Source organism: Hyla sarda, chromosome 9 (genome assembly GCF_029499605.1).
Source record: "Hyla sarda isolate aHylSar1 chromosome 9, aHylSar1.hap1, whole genome shotgun sequence".
NCBI classification, from domain to species: domain Eukaryota; kingdom Metazoa; phylum Chordata; class Amphibia; order Anura; family Hylidae; genus Hyla; species Hyla sarda.
The window spans coordinates 36,500,316-36,506,843 of record NC_079197.1 but is presented as its reverse complement, the minus strand read 5'-3'; the positions used below and the strand labels follow the sequence as shown (position 1 = coordinate 36,506,843).

General features: G+C 42.9%; 1 long non-coding RNA gene across 1 annotated transcript; it reads right to left on the bottom strand.

The window, feature by feature from the left end:
- Nucleotides 1-856: 856 nt before the first annotated feature.
- On the bottom strand, nucleotides 857-6,177 carry LOC130290816 (uncharacterized). Its single transcript, XR_008847707.1, has 3 exons — nucleotides 6,062-6,177; nucleotides 5,147-5,371; nucleotides 857-3,991 (listed from the first exon to the last, which is right to left on the bottom strand). It is a non-coding gene; the product is annotated as an uncharacterized LOC130290816 (long non-coding RNA).
- Nucleotides 6,178-6,528: the final 351 nt, after the last annotated feature.

Genomic DNA, 6,528 nt, shown 5'->3' with positions numbered 1-6,528 from the left:
GGGGTGGACATGCCGCATTATCTGCATAATGCAGGCATTTCCGAATCACCTCGAACCGCCTCCGTGTCATGACCATACTGTAAAGCGGGGTCTTGTATAGGATGTCCCCGCTCCAGTACTGTCTGACACAGGCCCATATGCAGCAAGAGGCCCCAAAATGAGGAAATTCTTTACTTTTTGAATATCTTTTATGTTGTCCACAGTGCTCTCTGCTGACACCTCTGTCAGGAACTGTCCAGAGCAGCATAGGTTTGCTATGAGGATTTTCTTCTGCTCTGGACAGTTCCTGATACTGGCATCAGGTGTCAGCAGAGAGCACTGTGGACAACACAAAAAAATTCAAAAAATAAAGATATTCCTCTGTAGCAAACAGCTGCTAAAAAACTACTGAAAGGATTAAGATTTTTTAATAGAAGTAATTTACAAATCTGTTTAACATTATGGCACCAGTTCATTTAAAAAAAAAAAAAAAGTTTTTCACTGGAGTACAACTTTTACAAAGCAGAGTGCAATCGCCTCTGCTACATTAACGTAGAAGGCGCACTCACTTCCTCTACATTACCGTAGCAGAGTGCAATCCTCTTTGCTACATTAACGCAGTAGGGCACACATGACTCCCTAACATTAAAGGACAAGCCTCATGCTCACAACGTATTGCCTATAGGAAGAATAGGGAATAAGTTTTAGTTTTAGATCGAGGGGGGGTCCGAGCACTGGAGCCCCAGTGCGCTAGCACAGGAGCGCGTCACCACCCCTGCCCGAAGAGGAGGCCACCACGCCCCCTCCATATAGTTCTATGGGAGAACCATTCGTCAATCTTCGGTTCTCCCATAGAACTATATGGAGGGGGCGTGGCATCCTCCGCTTCAGGAAGGGATTGTGACACGCTCGCTGCATGCCAGCTATTAACAGCAGCCTTCAGGAATCAGCTGGGGGCCACCGCATATGGAGCAGGCTCAAGTTAGGAGCTCGCTTCATACACCATGAGCGGCACCATGACGGACTAGGTCAGTCATGGGTCGCAAAGGGGTCAAAAATGTATTCAGGGTGTGGTGTCTGGCATGTTGCAATGGTGTTACAGGGTCTGGTGGTGTTAACTCTTGGTTTGTCGTGACGCCAGGGTGAGGTTTGCTTGGTATAGAAGGCCCGGCCGCCAACCGGCCCAAAAACGTCAAGGAAAAAATGGAATGTCCACAGCAGGATTTATGAGATAACTGAAACTTTTACTTAAATTCTTGTGCTGACAGTCTTTACAAATAAAAACCTACAAAATTAGCCCGAAGATATAATCAAAGTTTCATCTTTATTAATGTATACAAAACAGGTAGAAAAAACACCCATAAAATGACCCACCCTTAAAAAAAAAAACACACAAAAAGCTAAGCAGGATATCACTGGGATATCTACAGAAATCACGGTATTACCAATATACAGTCTTACAGTATTAGTTTAGTCAGCACATAGGAGAACAATATCTCAAATAAAAAACTGTACCTAATTGTGACATGCTGACGGCTTCCCAGTGATGATCCTGCAACCTCGACACGTGTTTCGGATGATTCCTTTCTCAAGAGAAAGAGCTTTATAACTCACAGTTTTAGTGGCTGCTGGTTCTTTAGGCTTTGGCCTAGTTGAGATGAATTGAGAAATGCTGATTGTGCTTGCTTTGGATCCGGGAAATAAGAGAGTGCAGGAACAAGAGAGCAAATTTACAGACTACAGCCCATTATATATGAGGGGGCGGGACTAATCCCATTGGTTGCCAAGCCTGGAGGTCCTGAACCCAGAGAACTCTGGGTACATCATATGACAATACCACATGACCCCGGAAGGTCCTATACATTATACTATACAACTTTGTACATACTTGTATACATATTGACCAATATACATTACATCTCTAATACATTATGCGAGGCGAGCAAAGGGTAAACCCTGCAGAAGAGCCCTGTGGAATGGAGGTACTCTAACGAAGGGGACTTAAGACAGGGACAGGAAAAGGTCCTGTACCAGGACACCAAAAGGGCAGCAATTTTCCTGGGTCCCATTGTATAGGATTAACGTAGGAGAGTGCAAATGCCTCTGCTATATTACTGTAGCAGAGCGCAACCAGTCTTGCAGTAAACTTGGCCATCTTGCAGTAAATGTTACCACAGCAGCATTTTAAAAAGCAAACTGAACTTACCTCCCTCCGCTCACTAGGTGCCTTCAGTATCCTGCTCCCACCTTCAATGTGGTTGATTTGTTACACTGCAGCTAATTGCCAACAGTAGCGATGTCCGACTTGGACAGTGTTAGGCTGAGCGGCAGTGTGATGTATTGGGCCTCAGCTCCGATCTTCCTGGTGTAGAGAAGAAATAGTGCAGTTGCCCATAGCAACCAATCAGATTGCCTATTAAAAATTTTTTGCAGCTTATTTAAAAATTAAAGAAGCAATCTGATTGGCTGCTAGAGGTAACTGCACCATTCCTCCTCTAGACAAGTTTTGTAGTTTGTGTAAAACTAGGACATAATAGATGCGAATACCATTCATAATTAGCTGAAATGACATTCTATATCCCTTCCCTTTTGCAAGTTAGTTTTTTTGACTTAGGAAGGCCCCCCAGAACATATTCCACAATAGGGCATACGTGTCTGATCACGGGAGTCTGATCACTGGGTCCCTCCGCAATCTCCTGTACTGGGCTACTTACTCATGCTTGGCGTCCTCTGGCCCCACTGTTCTTGACCCAGGGCACATGATGGCCTGTTCAGCCAATCACCGACTGCAGCAATGTCCTGCCTCAACTGTTGATTGGCTGATCGGGCCATCACTTGAGCTCGTCCAGGAAGGTAGGGGCCAGAGCATGCCGAGGACGGTTAAGTAGCCAGGACCCCCTACAGGAGATTGCAAGGGTCCCAGCAGGCTGACCCTTTCCCCCACCCCCGTGATCAGACACTTATCCCCTATTCTGTGAATAGAGGATAGCTATCCGATAAGTTCCCTGGAGTACCCCTTTAAGGACACACAGTGTTGGATTGGGGTGTCTAGAGCCCACCAGCGGAATATATTATATCCTAAGTAAAAACAACTGATCTGATAAGTTCAGTTCCATAGAGTACATGTTAAAAACAACTCTATCCCCCTCACTCCATTTATATAAAACACGACTGGACCATTGCATAATTCAAGCACATTTGTATGTAAATAAAATACATTTAATATATATTCTGTTATAGATTGTAAGCTCTTGTGTCCAGGACCCTCACTGCTCTTGAACAGCGGCTTTTTACTGAGGCAGACAAGGTGCTAAAGTCTTTACAGCTCAGATTAGGCCCAAGGAGATGCACGATGAACTTTAGGAAGCTTATTGGCTTGCTGGGAGTTGTAGTGGACTTGGATTGACTGATGCAACCCACGCTGACTTTGGGAAATGACACTTGACTATCTTGACTATACTTTTCCCCTGTATTTGTGCTTTCTGCCAGGCTTTGACTTTCACCTGCAGGGGTTAACTTGAAGTAGATGCGGGGCTGCGTAACTAGGCCTTGGTCCTCCCTCACCAGGAACACCAGGCAAACTTCTTAGGTCCTTATACAAGCTGTACCTCAGCATGTACTCCCTAGAACTCTAGCTCCTCCCTGGTATATTAGGGAGCAATTTGGAGAGATCCCATTCGCTAAATAAGTCACAAGTTTACCTTACACCTTCCTTGGTAACATAGTCCTTAGCAACAGTGTTTTAAAGGCACAATAACATATTAATACATTACATAACATTGCATTAACCCATACATAACTTAATATGGTAGAGAGAGTTCTGAGGAGTGTGGGGCCTGGGGACATTGAGTCTGCCCGATAGGACTGGCAGGGGTACAGAACGGCACCTTCTGTACCGGGCCACCACAAGTGTATAGATGATACTGCACCACCAGTGCTGATGCCAACATCAAGGAGCCATCATGGTTCTAAAGCGGAGGGCGCTCCATCTTCTGTGTCCAATGCAGATGCTCTGTAAAGGGCACAAAAGGCAAAGGATGAATATAACGGGGAGATTTATAAAACTGTATCTGTTGCCCATAGCAACCAATCAGAGCGTGGCTTTCATTTTTTGAGATCCCAATGTAGCAGCGAGGATTTGTGGTTTGGTTTGTATTTTTAACCTACAAATAAATTAACTGGGGCAGATGGCTGAAAACTCTTCTTGTTGCCCATAGCAACTGAATCAGTACGCAGCTTTCATCTTCAGCTCTTCAAAAATTAAAATAAAAAGCTGGAATTGGTTGCTACGAGCAACAAGGATAATTTTCATCCATCTGACCCAATTTATTTTATTTGTGGGTGAAAATACACTTAGAAGACTTATCTTACTGTCAAGTTATAGAGGAAATCCAGTTATCTACCTGGGATGTATAGATTTCTACGTAAAATGATAATACTCAACTTTAATGCAAAAAAAAAAAAAAGGAAGATAATACTCAAAAACGTTCTTAAATATGTAAACTAAAAACAAATATATGGACAAATATAAAGAATACATCTGAATATATCAGGAAACTATTACAAATGTCACCAAACATGGTGGCCAATATATGATAGAGCTCCCTAATGAACCACTACTAGGAAATGTGGTCATCTTGGGGATAAAGGGGGAGATTTATCAAAACCTGTCCAGAGGAAAAGTTGCTAAGTTGCTCATAGCAACCAATCAGATCACTTCTTTCATTTTTCAGAGGCCTTTTCAAAAAAGGAAAGAAGCGATCTGATTGGTTGCTATGGGCAACTCAGCAACTTTTCCACTGGACAGGTTTTTAGAAATCTCCCCCAAAGACCATTATGAGAGCCCACGTTTACTGGTAGAGGTACACTTTATTCGTTAAAATGATCGCTGCCGCCGTTACCAATGTATTTTGTCCACATACTGAGGGATATTTAGCAAAACCTGTCCAGAGGAAAAGTTGCTGAGTTGCCCATAGCAACCAATCAGATTGCTTCTTTCATTTTTTAGAAGCCTTTTCAAAAATGAAAGAAGCGATCTGATTGGTTGCTATGGGAAACTCAGCAACTTTTCCTTTGGACAGGTTTTAATAAATGTCCCCCATTGGTCTTATACATGGCCCCATAACAATACCAGTCCTGTGTGTAATGTGGAAGAAGTAGAACCTACTAATAGATGATCTGGGTAGTGCAGGAGATCTGTGCCGTCCATCAGGCGCCCGTGGGAGGAAAAATCCACTGAAAATCCAATGAAAATCGCTCCTTGGAAACCACAAAATGCTGCCATAGAGGTTACAGCTCCAGACATCATGGCAGTTGGTTCGTGTCAACAACAACCGTTACAAGGATCCAACTGACCAATCAGGATGCATGCAGCAGTCACATGACCTCTTCCCTGCAGCCAATACAAATTTTGAATGATAACAAATGTCACATGAATCACAAACACATCATATAATATAACATGATAGTGTAACAAGTTGTTTGTGTATAATCTTTTCTGCAATTTTGCGAAATTGGGGCAAAATTGGTAAGGATCATAACTTTGTGTGTGTGTATGTGTTTTTTTTTTTTTTTTTTTATTAATCTAGAGGTGGGCAGCTACCTACAGAGGGAAAGATGGGCACTGCAGCCAACTGGCTTCCAGCAATAAAAATTTTGAATGATAACAAATGTCACTTAAATCACAAACACATCAGATAATATAACATGATAGTGTAACAAGTTGTTTTTGTATTTTTTTTTCTGCAATTTTGCGAAATTGGGGCAAAATTGGTAAGGATCATAATTTTGTGTGTGTGTATGTGTTTATTTTTTATTTTTTTTTTAATTAATCTAGAGGTGGGCAACTACCTACAGAGGGATAGATGGGCAACTATTTATAGGGTGCTGATACCTACAGGGAATAGGGGGCAACTATCTACAAACTATGCACAACTATTTACAGGGGAGCAGCTATCTAGGAGGGGATCTGCCTACAGGGGGCAATGACCCCCCCCCCCCCCCCCCCAAAAAAAATTGGGAGGTTTGGAACAGTCAATTGTTAAAAGTAAGGAAAATAGCGAAGTTTACAGATCTGAATCACCTGTTAGCTAGAGTTTTCAAGGGACGTCACCGGTCCTAATGTAAGGCTGGGTTCACATTGTTCACATTCCATTGCTTAAGTGGCAAATGTTGCTCCTGAGAGATCTCCAAGGTGTGCAGTCTGTGCCAGGTCTATATATTTGCATTGTAAAATTAGAAATTATCAGAGGCACTTGCCTGAGTTAAATTTGACATAGAAGAGCATAATTTCCTCCAGTACAATAACATAGCAGAGCGCAAGTGCCACCACCACTATAGTGTAGGAGGGCAAAATTGCCCCTACTAAATAAATGTAGCAGGGCAACTTTCCTCTGCTACATTAACATAGCGGAGCGCAATCGCCTTCACTACATTAACGTAGCGGGGCGAACTTGCCTTTGCTACATTAAAATAGTAGGGAACACTTTACTCCTTTAAATTAACCTGTTGGGGACGAAGGGCGTATGCATACGCCCTTGCGTCCTGGTA